Source organism: Sphaeramia orbicularis, chromosome 5 (assembly GCF_902148855.1).
Source record: "Sphaeramia orbicularis chromosome 5, fSphaOr1.1, whole genome shotgun sequence".
In the NCBI taxonomy this organism is placed as follows: Eukaryota; Metazoa; Chordata; class Actinopteri; order Kurtiformes; family Apogonidae; genus Sphaeramia; species Sphaeramia orbicularis.
The window spans coordinates 18,951,250-18,971,542 of NC_043961.1; the positions used below are offsets into that span (position 1 = coordinate 18,951,250).

Below are 20,293 nucleotides of genomic sequence, written 5' to 3' on the forward strand. Positions count from 1 at the left end.
TTTTACAAATGTTTGGTCTGGTCACAGTACAGGGAGGGCGGGGCTTATTGTTAATTGCTGGGTCATTCCATCCTTGGATCTTTCTTATCTTTGTTGGTTTGTGCTTGTCGTTTTTTACTGTGTTGGTATGCTCCATTTCCATTACCACTGTTGGTAAGTGATTATTGTTGAAATATATTGTATTATAAGTTACGCAGACTATCATTTAGACAGTTACTAAGTGTAATATACTTCAGTTTTCCTAATCTGTTTCCTATCGGTTATTTACATTATTAGGACTCTAAACAGATATATTTTTATCATTATGGAAGCAAAAGTAATGTGTTATGTTGTATAAATGTGAGATGGGGGGTGGGATTTAATAAGTTTTCTTCTTCCCACTCCTTTTTGAGCAGTACATATTGAATTTATTTTATTTTTACTGGTGTACATGGAAATTGCTCTTTTGTCTTGATAATCTTTATTTATAAATACATTTGCTCAGATATTAATTCCTTGCACACAAAATATTTAAAATGTTTTCTTCTGCTCAAAACGAATAAATGAATGAAATGAATAAATCACTTAAAGGTGCGAGAGACTTTCGTGACCAATTTTTCATCAAATCTGTAAAACCTCAGTCATAGCCGAAGTATCACGCATCTGTAAGTCTTTTTGTGATTACTCACTTGAATCTCTTGCATTACGGTGAACAATTTCGAAGTGTCATCCACCATAAACAAACCATTTGTTTACAAACAGAGCCAGTAGGTCACTCAGGCATCGTTGGAATTTTGTCACGACATGCATTGTGGGAAAGGGAGGTTTGCACAGCGGCAGTGCAACCATTTGATATTATATGGATGAAACAAACACGACGTGGAAACGGCTGAAATGCGGAAACGGCTGGAGGAATATGCATAGAGGGAAGGGAGCTCCTGCCGTTTCCACATCGTGTCTGTAGCAGCTGCTGCTGTCAGGTGGCTGCGCGAACCTCCGTTTCCCACAATGCACGTCGCGACAAAATTCTGAAGATGCTAGAGTTCCCTCCCAGCTCTGTTTGTAAACACATGGGTTTTGTTTATGGTGGATGGTACTTCAAATTGTTCAGTGTAGTGCAAGAGATTCAGGTGAGTAATCACAGAAAGACTATGGTTTCATGATACTGAGGATATGACTGAGGTTTTACAGAGCTGATGAAAAATCAGTCATGAAAGTCTCCAGCACCTTTAAGAAAGGTTAAAAATAGAGAAAAATTCATTTGGGAACTGACACAAAAGCAGCACTGGGTCTTTATGGGTTAAACACATTTATGAAGCGTGAAAATGTCCTGGTTCTGTTCGTTCTGGTTCTTCAGCAGCGGCTCAACCAAAACCCACTGAGTTCATCAACCTGAACCTGAAGACGATAAACTGTAGATGTGTGACTGAAGTGAGCGTTGCACTTCACTCCAGAAACGGCCTCATATATTGAACTATTGTTGGTTTTTTATTCACTGATTCTGTTTTGTCTTAATGTTAAAGGTTAATGAAACCTGCTGAGGCTTCTTTCATTTATAGGGTTTATTTGTTAATATATTCTGTCTGATAATCATTAATAAATCAGTCGACCCAAGGCTACATGACGTGATGATCTGAGGGTCTGAGGAAAAACAGGCTCTTATTTTATTATCGTGGTGGTGTTTCCAGTTCATGATGAGACCGAGTAGGTGACGTCACCTTTAACCCATAAAGACCCAAACATCCACCGGCGACCAAAACCATCTACTGATCTAAACTGTTTAATACCTGTTAATCCACTAATCCTATCAATACATGTAAATAATTGGTGTAAAATACAGTTTGTCATCTTTTCATGGTCATAAGATATGACCCATTTGGACGTTCAGAGGCTCTGTAGTTACCGTGGAAATACCATCATCTTCTACAACACTGATTCACCAGTAAAACCCATGGAGATGGATCAATGAAAGTGGATGGAGATGCAGGGTTTATGTTCAGTTATTTATATATTTCCTTAAATATTCACCTTTTCTTCAGTTTTCTCCATTTCTGATATATTAAACCTCAACTTTAATCTGGGTGTTAATGAACATCTACATGATCAGAGAACTAAATGTAGAAAAATGCATGATATTCACTTATAAATGCACAATACAGAGGATAATATTTGAGTAAATGGTGATAAATCATCTGAGAAATATTAAATACAGAGAAAAATGTATTTGGGAACTGCCACAAAAGTAACACTGGGTCTTTATGGGTTAAGCGGTAAACCTGTTCAATCCATTACACGGGTCCTGCCTTGGCTTGATCCAGGTTCAGGTCCATGATGATTTAGAACCTGGTCCAAAACTGGTTTTACTGGTGAATTTTCTCTTCATGAATGAATCAAAAATCAGCTGCTTTAAGATCAGTTTAGTTATGTTTCAGAACCGACACCTGGGAGTTGGACTCTTCAAATCTTCCTTTAGTCCTAATGAATCCTGATCCACCGGTCCTGATCCAGGTCATACTTTACTTTGACGGTGGTCTGAGGAGCATCTTCTGGTCATTGTCTTTGTTCTGTTTTTATTTTCACTGATCAATCTGATCCAATTTAATCTGACTAATCTGATCCAGTTTAATCTGATTAATCTGATCCAGTTTAATCGGATTAATCTGATCCAATTTATTCTGATTGATCTGATTCAGTTTAATCGGATTAATCTGATCCAGTCTCATTATCATCAGAACCTTCATCTTTCTGTAACGGTGATGAAACCAGGCGTTGAAATCCAGTTGAACCAACCCTGAACTGCACATGATGAAGTGTTTTCAAGGGTTTTTCATCTGATTTTGTAGCTCTTTGTGTTGTTTGTGTTTGCTCTGAGAACATCACACATTGACAGAAACATCGACAAACACTCGACAGTAAAACAGTCGTGGATGTGGATTTACAGGAATGTTTCTCAAACTTTGTGTGAACAAACGCCCCTTTTCGTCATCATTAGCCTCCTGCTGCCCCCGCAGAAATGTTTTTTTGTTGTGCGTGTGTGTGTGTGCGTGTGTGTGTGTGTGTGGGGGTTATAGCGCTCCGTAACAAGTGGTCGAGCGGTGTGGGGGGGGTTTCATTCAGATGGAGCTTATATACTATGCATAGATAGATCCCAACTGGGGGGGCATGACATACCTTATTGCAAGGGGGGGGGGCAGAAATTTGCCATTGACATAACATGCTGCTTGATTGCTTGATATTGCCCCCATTTTGGTCTCAGCGCCCCCCGCTCGTCTATCTGCACTCAGAACATTGTCCCAGTGGCTGATTTATATTCACGCCGTCAAATTCCTCATATGAGACAAAACAGTCGCCACGTTTCATGTTATTTGCCTGCATGCTGAAACTGAAAGTGTGAATAGATGCACAAACCAGCCTCGGTAACTGGCCCCCTAGCCTTTTCCTGTACCCAGATGTGTGATGCTTGTATTACCACAGTACTGTGTCAGCATGTGACAGGTTAGCAGTCTACACAGAAAAGAACAACGCTGATTGGCTCTGTGGGAATAGACACATGAGAAAGTTAGTCTCACAGAACTGTGGACATAGACACTTTGAAAAACTATAATTACAGACATAAACCTTATTCACACAGGATCAGAAAAACCCGTCCACCACCTGTGATTTAGACATTAACCTTCATGTTCTTCACATTCACAGCCTGTGTTTTACTCACATTTACTGATTGTCTCCTCTGATCTGATGTCAGGGTCACTGTTAATAATCTACCACTTACAGAGACGGATGAAAGACGGAAAATATTCATTACTGAATGTTCATGCGTGTCAAGGTTCTGCTTTTCTGAAGAGTTTGAGTCTGTGTTTGTGTGCTGGGGCGTCAATGTTAGAGCCTCCTCTGTTTGCACCGAAATGATTTAAAACTTCAATTTTCATTTTTCCAACACAGCCTGAATTGTTCTGAAACAGAAAACAGGCAGAATAAATCTAGAGAAGATCACAGAAAATCTGAGCTGTGGATTTACACAGGACTGATGTCATTCCAGGACCCTCTGAGACTATGATGAAGACGCAACATCTCCAGGTTCTACAAAGTTCCAGAGGTCAGACGTCATAGAATGGAACTAGTCATGTTTCAAACCAGATGAATCTGACTCTGGTCTGACTGGACCAGTTTGACCTTCCATCTCTGGCCTTTTTTAAAAACTGCAGATGTCGTCTGTGATCTTTGGAATCATTTGCACCAGTTTTTGTGTCTTCTGTGCCTTTTTTCTGCTCATTTTCCAGGACGTGAACTATGAACAGCACAGTGTCTTAGTGTAAATTCAAAAGGATCATGAAATGATATAGCAGGGGTGTCAAACATGTGGCCAGCGAGCCAAAACTGGCCCACCAAAGGGTGTAATCCGGCCCACAGGATGAATTTGTGAAGTGCAAAAATTACACTGAAGGTATTAACAGTCATAGGTGTTGAACTTTTTTTAGTTCAGGTTCCACACACAGAACAATATGATTTAGTAAAATATTAGCATAATCTATAAATAATTGACAATTACAAATTCTCCTCTTGGTTTGATGTGAAAAACACTCAACACTATGAAAATATTTACATTTACAAAATATCCTATAACAATAAAATGGGAATAACCTGAACAAATATAAACAACATGAAATATCTAAAGACAATTATGCATAATTTTACCAATATTACTAAGTGTTTTGTGCATTTGTAGATCTACTGGGATCTGTAAATTGTGTTAAAAATAAGCTGCGATGTAATATTGTAGAAATTGTTCTTGTTTTAGTTCCAAATTCCAAAATTATAACAATATTATAGCTATTACCACATGTTTATGTAACATTGTGTGTAACGCACATGTATAAATGATAAGTTGAGGCATAATATTGTTAAAATTGCATTTTTCTTACAAAAATCATTTTTAGTTTATTTCAGACACAAACATAATACAAAATATAAGAAAGAAAAAACTGAAAATGGAACAACTGTTGTGCCTGAAAGGGAGTAGGAAGAAGGTGCTGCTTGCCTAGTCCTACCCCCCATTTCCAGTCCTCAGACTGTTTGTGCCAAATCACAGTGGGCCGGATCTACTAAAGGGTTGTGTGTATAAAAATGTATGTGTGAAAAAATGTACAAACTGATTTACTAACAGTGCACAGTAAGGTTTGTGTCTTTCAAAGGTGCAAAATAGCACGTCTGCATCCAGTTAGTATGTTTGCTGCAGTGAATATGCAATATGGGGCGTTTACACGTATATGTGCATGTGCAGGGAGGAGAAAATGTAAATATATGAATTTAGCACACGCAAGTGATTTATCAAACTCCAAAGCAATTTTGCTCATAGAAACTGCGTCTATATTTAACAAGTCTCAAAGGGAGGTGCAAACAGTTTGTGTGCGTAATTGCGCACACATGGAAGTGGTTATTGTCGCAAGAAGGAGACATCAAAAAGATGAAACAAGACGCAGAGAACGCATTTTTGGAATGACGGAAGAAAAAATATTTGAGACTTTTCCACTTGATCTTATGATTGTGTTTAAAAATACACACCGACAGTAGGCTTGTTAACTTCTAGATAAATTAGAGGATGATTTGGGGCCAGTCACAAGGAGGAGTCATGTAATACCTTCTATGGCAAAACTCCTCTCAACGGTACATTTCTGTGGGTCTGGATCATTCCAGTCACTGTTACCATTAGTGACATTAGAAATTCTTGTCCACTACAGAGGACAATGCATTGGTGGGTCTCAGGAAAAAAAAAAAAAAAAAAAAAAAAAAAAAAAAAAAAATATATATATATATATATATATATATATATTTATGTATGTATACACACACACACACACACACACCGCACACAGCCACATACACGTACAGTACAGGCCAAAAGTTTGGACACACCTTCTCATTCTTCGCATTTTCTTTATTTTCATGACTATTTTCATCGTAGAGCCTCACTGAAGGCATCAAAACTATGAATGAACACATGTGGAATTATGTACTTACCAAAAAAGTGTGAAATAACTGAAAACATATCTTATATTCTAGTCTCTTCAAAGTAGCCACCCTTAGCTCTGATGACTGCTTTGCACACTCTTGGCATTCTCTTGATGAGCTTCCAGAGGTAGTCACCTGAAATGGTTTCCCAACAGTCTTGAAGAAGTTCCCAGAGACGCTTAGCACTTGTTGGTCCTTTTGCCTTCACTCTGCGGTCCAGCTCAACCAAACCATCTCGGTTGGGTTCAAGTCTGGTGACTGTGGAGGCCAGGTCATCTGGCGCAGCACTCCATCACTCTCCTTCTTGGTCAGATATCCCTCACACAGCCTGGAGGTGTGTTTGGGGTCATTGTCCTGTTGAAACATAAATGATGGTCCAACTAAACGCAGACCGGATGGAATGGCATGTCACTGCAGGATGCTGTGGTAGCCATGCTGATTCAGGTTGCCTTTAATCTTGAATAAATCCCCAACAGTGTCACCAGCAAAGCACCCCCACACCATCACACCTCCCCCTCCATGCTTCACGGTGGGAACCAGGCATGTAGCATCCATCCGTTCACCTTTTCTGCGTCGCACAAAGACATGGCGGTTGGATCCAAAGATCTGAAATTTGGACTCATCAGACCAAAGCACAGATTTCCACTGGTCTAATGTCCATTCCTTGTGTTTCTTGGCCCAAATAAATCTCTTGTGTTTGTTGCCTCTCCTGAGCAGTGGTTTCCTAGCAGCTGTTTGACCATGAAAGCCTGATTCACGCAGTCTCCTCTTAACAGTTGTTGTAGAGATGTGTCTGCTGCTAGAGCTCTGTGTGGCATTCATCTGGTCTTTAATCTGAGCTGCTGTTAATTTGCGATTTCTGAGGCTGGTGACTCGGATGAACTTATCTTCAGCATCAGAGGTGACTCTTGGTCTTCCTTTCCTGGGGCGGTCCTCATGTGAGCCAGTTTCGTTGGAGCGCTTGATGGTTTTTGCGACTGCACTTGGGGACACATTCAAAGTTTTTGCAATTTTCCGGACTGACTGACCTTCATTTCTTAAAGTAATGATGGCCACTCGTTTGTCTTTACTTAGCTGATTGGTTCTCGCCATAATATGTATTCTAACAGTTGTCCAGTAGGGCTGTCAGCTGTGCATCAACCTGACTTCTGCACAACACAACTGATGGTCCCAACCCCATCAATAAGGCAAGAAATTCCACGAAGTAACCCTGATGAGGCACACCTGTGAAGTGGAAACCATTTCAGGTGACTACCTCTGGAAGCTCATCAAGAGAATGCCAAGAGTGTGCAAAGCAGTCATCAGAGCTAAGGGTGGCTACTTTGAAGAAACTAGAATATAAGAGATGTTTTCAGTTATTTCACACTTTTTTGGTAAGTACATAATTCCACATGTGTTCATTCATAGTTTTGATGCCTTCAGTGAGGCTCTACGATGAAAATAGTCATGAAAATAAAGAAAATGCGAAGAATGAGAAGGTGTGTCCAAACTTTTGGCCTGTACTGTACATATCAAATGATGTATACATCTATACACCAACCCATATCTGCACATTTATGTATATACATACATACTCACACACATAATACAATAGAACAACCTGACAATCCAAGTAACAATCACACCCTTCCTTTAGCAATGTAATGTGACATGACCATTTCTTTATACCTTGTTTTGGATTTTCGAATGTTTGGACACCGCCTGAGGTTTATTTTCATAATTTAATGTTGTTTACCGCACTGAAACAAAAAGGAAAAGATGTCATTATTTATAGGTTATTCTATTATTATTTTACTTGTCTGGCCCACTGGAGATCAAATTGGGCTGAATGTTGAACCTAAACTAAAATGAGTTTGACAGCCCTGTGATGTAGAGACTCATTCACTGAATAATCTTTGATCCTCCAGAAACTCAAATCTGAATAGATAATGACATGAAAGATGTGTCACAAGGAAACAGGGTTGCATGGAAATCCAATCCAATCCAATCCAATCCAATCCAATCCAATTCAATACAATACAACTTTATTTATAAAGCACTTAAAACAACCGCACTGTTGCAAAGTGCTGTACAGAAGACTAAAAGCACAATGAAAATTAATAAAAACATTAAGAAAAAATAAAATCAAATAAATTAAAAAAAGTTAAAATATAAAAACAGAAACAAAATGTCAACATTACAAGTGTTAAAAGACCAAGGAGAACAGGTGGGTTTTCAGAAGAGATTTAAAAACAGGCAAAGAGAAGGCCTGTCTGATGTACAGAGGCAGGTTGTTCCACAGTCTGGGACCAGCAGCAGCAAAAGCCCGATCTCCTCAGCGTACAAGTGCTTCTGGGCACCATCAAGAGCAGCTGATCAACTGATCTGAGAGAGCGAGTGGGTGTGTATGTGTGAAGGAGCTCAGAGAGGTAGAGCGGTGCAAGACCATGGAGGGATTTAAAAACAAATAAAAGTATTTTAAACTGGATTCTAAAATGGACAGGCAGCCAATGGAGCGATGCTAAAACCGGAGAAACGTGCTCATATTTACGAGTGCCAGTTAAAAGACGTGCAGCGAGATTTTGTACTCTTTGGAGACAAACGATGTAAGACCCACTAATCCCCAAATACAAAGCATTACAGTAGTCCAGCCGAGTGGTGATAAAGGCATGGATTACCGTCTCAAAATGGTGCTTTGGGATGACTGGCTTCACTTTGGCCAGCTGCCTTAAGTGAAAAAAACTGGACTTCACAGCTGCCTTTACATGACTATCAAGTTTAACCCTTGTGAGGTGTTCAGATTTTTGTTATTCAGCCAGTGTTCGTGGGTGTGGTGGACCCGCTGCATTTGTGGGTTTTTAATTCAACATAATCAAACAATTTTATGTTAAAATACTCAACAGATGTTTACTTCATCCCAATTATAAGCAACATAAGAAGCATACATGTTTAATATTTGCCTTTGCTAAATGACATTTATGAATTAAAGTGCTACTTGTTTTAAGTTTTTTTTTTTTTTTTAATAAAATACAATGCAACCAAGATATGAGAGGAAAAAATTCATAAAAAAAGACTTACTCATCATTTTTCTTATAATAAAAAATGAAAATGGCTCTCACAGACGCAAACACCATACAAGGGTTACAGTCAGAGTCCATTCAGAGGAAATGAATGAAATCAATGAATGAGTGAATGTAAACCTCAGACTATTCACTGGACACTGCCGCTGGATCATAAAGCATCAAAACCTGAGCCTCTGAAACTGTGACAAAAATCACCATGGTAACAAACCCTTCTTTATATTTGATTGTAATTCTGCTCCTTTGTCCAAACACCAAAACTCCGCCACATTCATCACACTTTTTACGACGGGTAAACGCCTCCATCTAAAATACAGAACAGGATTAAAAACAAACAGAAGAATGTGGCCTCTGAGGTGGACTGAGTCCTGGCCTGGAGACACTATGTCGGTTCTAGGGACGGTGTTTGTTACGTGAATGAGGTCATGTGATCCCATGTGAACAGATCTATAAAATGTCCTGCTGAGTTCTGCTCTTCTGTTGTTGGTGTAAAAACCTTTAATGGCCAAACATGTAAAGACATCTAAGCCTTTGTACATGTGTGTCCAGTGAAATGTGGATCTATTCACTGGAACAAAGACTCAGCCATGTTTGGACAGAGTTTAGTAGAAGTACATCAGTGCGAGTTTCAACTCTCATCTCATCCTGATCCAACACGAATACTCCTTTTCCATGTTGTGTTTCATCGTTGAAGTGATTTTTGTGTTTGGTTTTCATCCTTTGCTTGTGTGCTAAAAATCAATGAGACAAAAACATCAAAGCTTTAACTGATGTAACCTGGTGTGGAAGGAACCGAACACCTCCTGAAAATACTCCACACAGTTTATGACATGAGAGACTTTACTCCTGAAGAGTCCAACTCCAAATTATTGAGAAAAAGCTGTGTTTTTTTTGTAAATGATGCATGTGTGTAACATTTATAGATTTTGAAATAAAGGTCGTAAAAGTGTCATTTTAACGTAGAAGTGTAATGGTGTGTTTTGTCTGGTTTGTTTGTAGGTTTCTACAGATAAATTGTTTACAGTTCTCTCAAAAAACGTGAAACTACAGGGCTCAAAATTAACTTTTTGACCTAGGAGCACTGTGCTCCTAACCCTAAAAAGTTAGGAGCACAGGCTAAAATCTAGGCGCACCACTATTATATAAAAAATTTGGAGAACAAGCAAAACTCTTGGCCATACCAAGTAATATTCCTATATGTATTTAAGCAATGTTAACAACCTAGAATAAAGTATTTGAATAGAGTATGAAAGAAAAAGCTTACATTGACACAGGTGCAAAACAATTGTCAATGTGTGGTATATACTTTAGTTGGTTCTTGGAGAAGAAAGACGAATCACACCATTATTTGCAACAACCAACTTTTCTATTTCATGGCCTAAAGGCCCTTAGGGGCCGTTTACACGGCGTCGGCTTCAGTCGATTCCGGGAAGATTTCATGGCGGATTAGCCTTCTGTTACCATGGAAACGGTGCCTAGACTGCCTGAATCCGGAAACTTTTGATACCAGGGTCCAGGGTGGAACGTTATCGATACGCTCCGCATTCCAGCTCCGTGTTAACGCAAGTCGGAGCGTTCCGGGGTAAAATATGACGTCACCGCATGCGCGCGCAGCCAAGAACCGCCAGTTAACCCACTCTGGGCCAGTTGGTGGCGGTAATGCGCCTCCAAGCTGGTTTGCCAGCCTCTATGACACAATAAAGCTGCAGAAAAAGAAGGAACAACCACAACAACAATGGCCGGTTTCAGAACAACATACGTGCTGCTAACTGTGCTCAGCTCGTCTGTCCAGACAAAGAAGTCCTGCGTCTTTGTACGACCACTCGCCATTGTTGTTTGTAAATAGTGTTGTCCGCCTCCTCCTCTTCTTCTTCTTCTTCTCCTCATTTAAAGGCTGTCTAAACCGGAAATTGTTTGTGCGCAGGCGCCTGTTTTACCACCACTGTTTCACTACAGCTCTACATCGCCAGCTACTGGGCTGGCATGGCCACTACAGCGTATTCAGCCGTCCTCGCGGACTCATGTTAACGCAGATCGTTATCATAGCGGCGTCGTCTTAACGCGGAATGATTTTATAACGCAAAGGAGAAATCTTTGCGGAGTGTTGCCTTGTAAACGTACCCTAGTCACTGTGGTCTACACCACGCCTGAAGTCAGGAGATTGTTTCAAACGTCGGTGGAGTTATTTGATCCCTTTGTTTATGCCGCCTGCGCACGCGAGGGGGCGGGGACTAGATTTTCCGCTTCAGTCAGCGGGGCGTGGAGCTTGTTTATTTTCAGCTGACGAGTTACTTCTGCAGCCATTATTCTAGGCGCACGTATTAATTTTCGCTCATTTTTTTTATTGGCGCACCGTGCGATCGTAATCTCAAAAATAGTCGCACTACCGAAATTCTCAGGCGCATGCGACCGTAATTCAGTCGCAGTCACGAGCCCTGAACTATTAGAACCCCACAGTGGAGCTGTCCACGGTGCTGAAAGACAGGAAGCAAATGTCTGAGCTCCATGGACAGTTCCATCTGAGTCTGGCTCTGAGTCATTTCCAGTTGATGTAACTCTACTGGTGTCCACATCACTTAAATTAACTCTATGTTAGAGTATCGTCAGGGTTACAAGAGTCAAACGACCCGGTGACATAGAGCGTTATCATGGTATCCACACCCATCAGGCCCTCAGGACATGACATAGAAGTGTAGTGTCATGTGTTGCATTTTGTCTGGTTTGTTTGTAGGATTTTACAGATAAATTCTTTACATTTCTCTCAAAAACATAAAACTAATAGAACTCTGATGGTGGAGCTGTCCACGGTGCTGAGAGACAAGAAGCAGATGTTTGGGCACCATGGACAGTTCCATCTGAGTCTGGATCCAAGTCTGGATCTGAGTAATTTCCACTTGATGTGGCTCTGCTGGTGTCCACATCAGTTTAATTAACTCTGTGTCAGAGTATCGTCAGGGTTATAAGAGTCTAACAACCCAGTGACTTAGAGCGTTACCATGGTAACCACACCCATCAGGCCGTCATGACATGATGTAGAAGTATAATGTTGTGTGTTGTGTTTTGTCTGGTTTGTTTGCAGTTTTTACAGATAAATTCTTTATGTTTTTTTCTCAACCCCCCCCCCCAAAAAAAAACAAAAAACAAAACAAAAAACAAAACAAAACAAACCAATAGAAAACTAATACAACTCTGATTGTAGAGCCTGCATGGTGCTGAAAGACAGGAAGCAAATGTCTGAGTCTGAATCTGAGTCTGGATCTGCATCATTTCCAGCTGATGTAACTCTGCTGGTGTTGACATCAGTTAAATTAACTCTGTGTCAGAGTATCGTCAGGGTTATAAGAGTCAAACAACCCAGTGACACAGAGTGTTACCATGGTAACCACACCCATCAGGTCCTCATGACATGACGTACAAGGGTGATGTTGTGTGTTGTGTTTTGTCTTGTTTGTTTGTATGTTTTTATAGAGAAATTCTTTATGTTTTTTTTTCTCAAAAAACCCAGAAAACTAATACAACTGTGATTGTAGAGCTGTCCATGGTGCTGAAAGACAGGAAGCAAATGTCTGAGTCTGGATCCGAGTCTGAATCTGAGTTTGGATCTGAGTCATTTCCAGTTGATGTAACTCTGCTGGTGTCGACATCAGTTTAATTAACTTTGTGGCACTATATCATCAGGGTTATAAGAGTCAAACGACCCGGTGAGTGTTACCATGGTAACCACACCTGCCAGACCCTCATGACATTCGCCCACAGACAGACCAGGACATGATGGACTCTCAGTGGACTCTAAATGTCTCTGGTTTTATCATTGAAAATATGTGTTTTCTTTTCATGTTCCATGTTTTATTGTTTGAGGCTGAATGAATCTGTGCCCTTAGAAACATTAGAAGACGTTTAGTTTTGGACTTTTGAAGACATTTCCAGAGACAGATCTGTTGGTTCGGGGTTCTTTTCTGTCGTGACTTTTCTGCAGTTGTCTCATAATAGGAACTGTTATTGAATTGTTTCATATATTATTGTGTGAAATGACTTTAACGTTGATCTCCAACTGGACTCTGAGTGTTTTAATGTGGAAAAAGGGATGCAGAAACATGGAAATATGCAGAGACATTCTCCACATGACAACTATTAACAGTCAGTCCATGGTCTGTACTCGACACCAAACAGGAAACTGTTCAAACATCCAACCCAGACAGAGCAGTTTGATCATTTAAATACCTCTTATGTCTTTAGTTTTTCCACTTTTCTCTGTAACTAAGAACCCAAATCTCAAAGAAATCTGCGACAAACTCTGTCTTTATTCACTAAATGCTCTAATCCTGAAGTAAACACTGACCCAGGAAGATCCCCACGTTTTGCCAAATCTTCTCATCTGAGTCTAAAATCTGTGACTTTTCAAACATCATCTTCTGTTGTGTTTTTATGTTTTCTTCTTCTGTTGTGTGGTCAATGTTTGTAGTAATACAAATATTTATATAAATACCAAGTTTCTTATTTTTTTCTGCTTATATTTCCTTTTTCACTCATCTGTTACTTTTCTGTCTGTCCTTTTCTCTGCACCTGTGTGCTGTTTGTTGCTGCTGCTAACTGTGAAATTTGCCCACGGTGGAATAAAGTCTTATCTTATCTTATCTTATCTTATCTTATCTTATCTTATCTTATCTTATCTTATCTTATCTTATCTTATCTTATCTTATCTTATCTTATCTTTTCATTTCTTTTCTTTTCTGATCTTATCTTATCTTATCTAATCTTCTTTATCTTATCTAATCTATCTTGTCTATCTCAACTTATCTTGTCTTTTCTTATCTTATCTTATCTTATCTTATCTTATCTTATCTTATCTTATCTTATCTTATCTTATCTATATCTTATGTAATCTATCTTGTCTATCTTATCTTATTTTATCCTATGTAATCTATCTTATCTTATCTTATCTTATCTATCTTGTCTGGTCGTATCTCGTCTCATCTCATCCTGTCCTGATTCAAGCTGAATTTTTAATGAGGATTTTCCAGATTTCCTTGAGCTTTGACCTGAACCTGAATGAAGATGTAAGTGTTTTAAAATTAAAAAATCACATCTAAAGACATAAACTACTCAGCAGTTTCACTGTGACAAATTAGCCCTGTACGTATGTACTGATTGATTATTTATTTATTTATTTTATTTATTTATCATGTGAGCGTTGTCAGAGATAAGATCGTGAGTCTGTTTTCCTTTGACTTTTCCATTTCTTTAGAGGTTTAATGGTTCAGTCTCATAAACAATGATTGGATTCATTCTAATGTGTTTTTTAATGTGAAACTACAAACGACACCAAACAACTTAGAACAAGGAGACGACGACTGTGTACATGCAGGTGTTTTTTAGAAGAACTTATAAATTGGGAAACTTCATCACAGCAGTAATTAAAAGTGAATGTGGGTTGTACTTGTCCGTGCCACACCTTTTCTGCTTTGAAGCTTTAATTCCCGTCTGATAAACCACTTGCCTCGCTGAATTATTTCTCCCTGTGCTTCGTACACAATGTCTGTCTTTGATGTCTGACTTTTTCACTTGTACATTTTTCATACCCGATGCATTATAGACACTACTTTGTTCTTTCTTCTTTGTAATCAATAACTCACAGATCTCATAGGAGCTTAACTCCGTCTTTACAGAAAACAAGCCTCCATGTGTCTGGAGCATTTGAACTTTTTTTTTGGAGGAACTTGGGTGATGCTGAAAATAAATAGCACCTTTTGAATTTTCATGCGGCTTTACTTTTAACTCTATTCATCTTTTATCTGTCAAGCATAAGCTGAACATTTTATGATAAAACATCTGATGAATGCACGCTCCAGAGTTTGTACGATCGCTCCTGACAGCGGCGCCGCTCTAATGTGAGGCTGCAGCTTCCAAACGCCTGGAATCATGTTTGACAGCGGCGTCGTTACAATACCAGGCTTCACATTTAACACTGGATTCATGATGGGATTATTGTGGGGCTGTGTTCACGTCACTTTAACATCATGTTACAGCTGTGGAATACTCAGCACGTAGTTCAGTGTCACTTTAACCCATAAAGACCCAAACATCTATGTAATGTACCAACTCTATCACAAATCAGTAAGACAAAGAAATGCACATTAGGGCATTAGTGACTTCAGATTTTTTCAGATCGACTTATTTGTCAATAAAGTCGAAGTCGAGTCGACTTGTCGTATGATGACGTCATCACTTTGACAGCGGAGGAAGACCACAGACACACAGCTGTTCAACAATGAACAACTTGTATTAACGTTCACTGGAACATTAATAATGTACAGTAAAGAGCAGAATAAAAAACTTGCAATACACAAGCATCAACAGTCCTTCTCAGACATTTTAACCAAAACAAAACATGGGTTAACACCTTGAATTTTCTTTTAAATTTAAGTGAACAACATAAGTGGGAAAAGGTTAAGACCGCAGCAGCCAAGAAGCACAGCATCTAAGAGCGCATTGTCTTCATGAAATGAAAATGAGACATGTTAAATGTAGACACAGTTTCTAGAACCAAAATTGCTTTCGGGTTTGATAAATCACTTTGCATGTGTTAAATTAATATTTTCTCCTCCCAGCACACGCACAACTGCGTGTAAATGCCCCATATTTCATATTCATTGTGCCAAACGTACCAACTGGATGCACACTCGCTATTTTGCACCTTTGAAAGACACAACCGTTATTGCGCACTGTTAGTAAATCAGTTTGTAAATTTTTTTATGCGTGCAATGAGTAAGCACATGTTTTAATACACCTTTCGTAGATCCGGCCCAGTTTTTCTAGACCATAATCAATTTAATAATCCTACTCTCAGTTGTCTTCTTCCTTCAGTCTTGGCCTTGTATGATGTGCAGGTCGGGGTTTTTTTTTCCAACCTGATTTTGTGGAATTATTTCACCCATCCCGCAAATAAAGTGACATTTTTTTGGACCCGCACCAACCCGACCTGGGTCCACTGATCTGTGCATCACTACCTTGCGCTCCATGTTTTCATGTAGAAAAATGATAGTATCGACATGCGCTGAATGAAGGCTCACGTGCTGTCAGGTGATGGAAGGGAGAGAGAGAATAACACGACTAGTCGACTCCTCCACAGTAACGTCAACTTGCGCCACAAGCGTCGACGTGTTGACAAACCGACTTTTTGGTTAATGCCCTAATGCACATTATGTGTTTTCAGAATATTTATTTGTTGTTCTTTGTGTCTTGTTCTTGGGAGGTGTAGGCCTGGAAAAAAGAAAGGAAAGTATAAGTAGAACTAAAGGTAAATAGAGTAATGGTGAGTGTGTGGGTGGAAATAGGGGTTTTTCACGCATGACCTGGAAATGGTTTGAAACGACTCATTTTGTGTATCCTTTCTTCCGGTTTACTTGTCAACAGTGGCTGAGGCCGTATCTAAGTGTCACTGCTGTGTGCCCCAGTGTACACTGAATAAACAAATGCAACTATATTGAAGTTTTCCTTCAGATTCAGTTGAGAAGAAGAAATGGGTGATTGCAATTCATCGAGATGAGGGGCCGAACTTTAGAGTCCAATCAAGAAGTACATTCGTCTGTAACTGGTGTTCTGTACACCGGCATTTATGAGAAGAGGTTTAGCAGGGAAACATCAGTGATACTGTGAAGGGAATCAAGAGGTTAAAAGTAGGAGAAACAACCCGTACCCGAAAAACTGTGTACCGTAACCCTACCCACTACGAAAAGTTTTTTTCAATCTGTTCCTGAATATTTTTGAAGGTTACCCATCAGGTATCTGGTGCAGGACTCTGGTGTTTCTCCTACTTTTAACCTCTTGGTTCCCCTCATAATATCACTGATGTTTCCCTGCTAATCCTCTTCTCATAAATGCCAGTGTACAGGACACCTGTTACAGACGAACGTACTTCCTGATTGAATTCTAAACTTTGGCCCCTCACCTCAATGAATTGCGACCATCCATTTCTTCTTCTCAACTGAATCTGAAGGAAAACCATGAAAACTTCAATATAGTTGCCTTTGTTTATTCAATGTACACTGGGGCACACAGCAGTGACATTTAGATACGGCCTCAGCCACTGTTGACAAGTAAACCAGAAGAAAGGATACACAAAATGAGTCCTTTCAAACCGTTTCTGGGTCATATGTGAAAAACCCCTATTGAACTTACCTTTGTCTCTTGTCGGGTCCCAGGTGTTCCGGCTAAAAGAGTCCCCAGGGAGCTGGAGCACCTTAAGAAGACTCTGGGACGGACCATTGTGGGAAGAGCAGCAGGGGTGTTTTAACTGAAGGGCCCGCCAAATCTAATTCATATTTTAGATTTCTCACTGTTAACTTAATAAAATCTATATTGTTACATAAGTTGGTTAAATGTAGTTAATAACAGTATGGTAAATAATTATTGGGGGGGGAGTAAACTCACCTGTGCTCTAGCATGGTATAGACTAGTGGATAGGCCAGCCCATAAAAGGCTGCTTTTCTCCATTGTTCAAAGGGAGTGCTGCCTGAACTAACTAAGACAATGCCTTTTTGCACATTTTGTATATTTTAAACCTTTTGTGCTGTCCCTTTTGTAAATATTTTTCTGTCTTTGGGTTAAAGGTGGGGTGCGAGATATTTTCCTGGAGCATTCTTACTGTATTGCTTAAAATCCCCTTCTCACCTCGATTACAACCAGTTAATTAAATGCTCTAACACAAAAATTTAAAAAATGTAGTCACCTGTCGAATGGACAGGACTGAAAAAACACCATCCAATCATTTTAAGCACCCAATCGAAATGATTGAACGGTGATGTGTCTATCAAACTCAACTGCCATTTGTCCCTCCCCCCTCTCCCCCTCTGTGCATACCCCTCTTTGTGCATGAATTGTGCATTCTAAGAGGCTTGGAGCAACTGTACAGGAAACGAAGCAAGAGCTTGACTATAATAGTTATATTAGAATGGAAAGTTCACCGGCAAGCTGTTTGGTCACTAACATAAATCACTAGGAAATGTAACGTTAACCAGATAGGTATGAACTGGGGCTGTTCTGTAAGAGCAGGGGTGTTAGAGGAGACTGAATGAGGTATGCATGGATAGGGGCCGGGGCCGGGGCCGGGGCCGGGGCCGGGCCGGGGCCGGGGCCGGGGCCGGGGCCGGCAAATTGTTGTTGTGCAGCGGTCCTGAACCCTCTGGAACAAGTATTGCGCGTGCCAGTACTCTGGAGGCGTGGCTTAGGGGGGGTGTCTGAAGAAAGGGGTTTGGACTTTTGAATCGAGTATTTTCAAAATGTACCTTTCTCAAACTGTTTTTCTAAGATCTCCTACCCCACCTTTAAGTATATAAAATGCACTGTGGTCTGCACTTGGACGTTTTGCCTCAGCTCGGCTCTGTTCCTCCAGACTGCTAAGAGATAGGCCGACTGATGACAATGCACCTGTCATCAAAACTGTCTATTGAACTAAACCGTTTAATACCCGTTGATCTACTAAACTGATTAAAACATGTCAATAATTGGTGTAAAATATAGTTATTCATCTTTTCATGGTCATCAGATATGACCCATTTGGACATTCAGAGGCTCCGTAGTGAACGTAGAAACAGTAGCTGACTTTCCATTACCCTGCAGAAAATGTAAATTGAGCAATGGAAAACTGGTGATGGAAACACTGAAATGTTGCAAAAACTGTCAAAGATCACAAAAAAGTTTTTATACTCTCATGAGGTGCTTTTTGTGTCAGTAGATGCTGTTGTTTCATTGTTGAAGTATTTAAGTGTCAGAAGGAGGATTCATTAGTTTGAGGGATGGAATTTGGATTGTTCTTGTGAAAAGCTCAAGTGTTTGTGTTGTGTTAGTTCAGGGCCGTGACAGTCGTTCGTCTCTGCTTTTCTGCATTCCTGAGTTGATTGATTTACAGCGAGGACGTTTCCCACCAGGGCTTTGAATTCAGACACAGACTGATTTATTTGTCAGAGGTGAAGAAACGTCGGTTCAAAACACAGACCGACAGGTAGAAGCAGCTGCAGACGAGGACAGAGGAACCCAAGGGTTAAAGGTTCATGTCCACTGTCTGTCATCGTTGTCTTGTAGACAAATGTTTACAAAGTTTGTTCACAGTGTAGAGAAATTTTGATTGATTTTGATTTTTACAAATTGTCTAAATATTCTACATGTTCCTTTCCTTCTAATGGTCCATATGTTGATGGTTTATAACATGTTAATGGTTACAGATATCAATATAGTTCCTATTAATCACTGACAGAGGTCACATATGGACTTTGATTGTTGAGCTCTCCTCCAGTGAAAGCACCACCCACTTCTGTTGAGAGATTGATCTCCTGCATCCAGACCACAGGACTAGAACAGAGACAGAACCTGACAACCTCACACATTCAACTGGTGTTGATTCACATAGAACCGGACGCTGACATACAGGGACACCTGAGACTAGTTTTATAAATATACCGTCCATCTGCAGAAGACCAGAGGATGGAGAAGTTGTAGATCCACATTTATAGAAGTACATTTTTGAATGTTTTATGAAGTCTTTTGGTGCCAAATACTGTAAACTGAACAGGTGTAGTGGTTGGTGTTGAAGTCTGAGCTGGAGTGAACTTGACGATGTATCGATGAGATGGAAGTATGGCAGGTTTTAAGAAGTGTTCATGTCAGACGATGCATTCAAAGGTGAAGATTAAACCTGTTACACCACCTCATATTTCAGTTTAACCCTATAACGCCAAATGTATCATATGTGATACATAAGTTTTGAAGCCCTCTACATGATCAGTGTGATATGTTTTTCCTTGAAAAACCTGATGCATACAATTAGATACATGCAATACAGGGGGGAGGAATTTGTTCACCAGTGGCCTTTGCAATGTCACTACAAGACTGTCATTAATGAGGAAGGAGGTAGAACTTTGCCAGTTTTTTAAAGGAATTACCAATTTGTTAGACATGTTTGTATTATATTATTTTTTTTTGTTTAAAAATAATAATATTTGAGCATTGAGACCCAATGTATCAAATATGATACAAAATTAAAACTCATACATGGAAATTGATATTTGAAAAAGCATTTTTTTGGTTGTTCAGAAAAACCAATAAAGGCTGCAGTTTCAAAGAACTGGAATGTTCTGTCAATCATTTAATGGTTCAGGCTTTACAGGGTTAACATCAACATTTACAGCCCTTAATGAAGTTTCCAACACACTTTGATGAAATTGAACACAACTCAGCATCTAAGCCTGGAT

General features: G+C 39.7%; 1 long non-coding RNA gene across 1 annotated transcript in view; it reads left to right on the forward strand.

The window, feature by feature from the left end:
• The window catches only part of LOC115419047 (uncharacterized), a 152,057-nt gene that overhangs the window by 103,867 nt on the left and 27,897 nt on the right, over positions 1-20,293 (forward strand). The window contains exon 3 of the long non-coding RNA XR_003935389.1: positions 15,485-15,493. This is a non-coding gene — a long non-coding RNA (uncharacterized LOC115419047). The remainder of the gene's footprint in view (positions 1-15,484; positions 15,494-20,293) is intronic.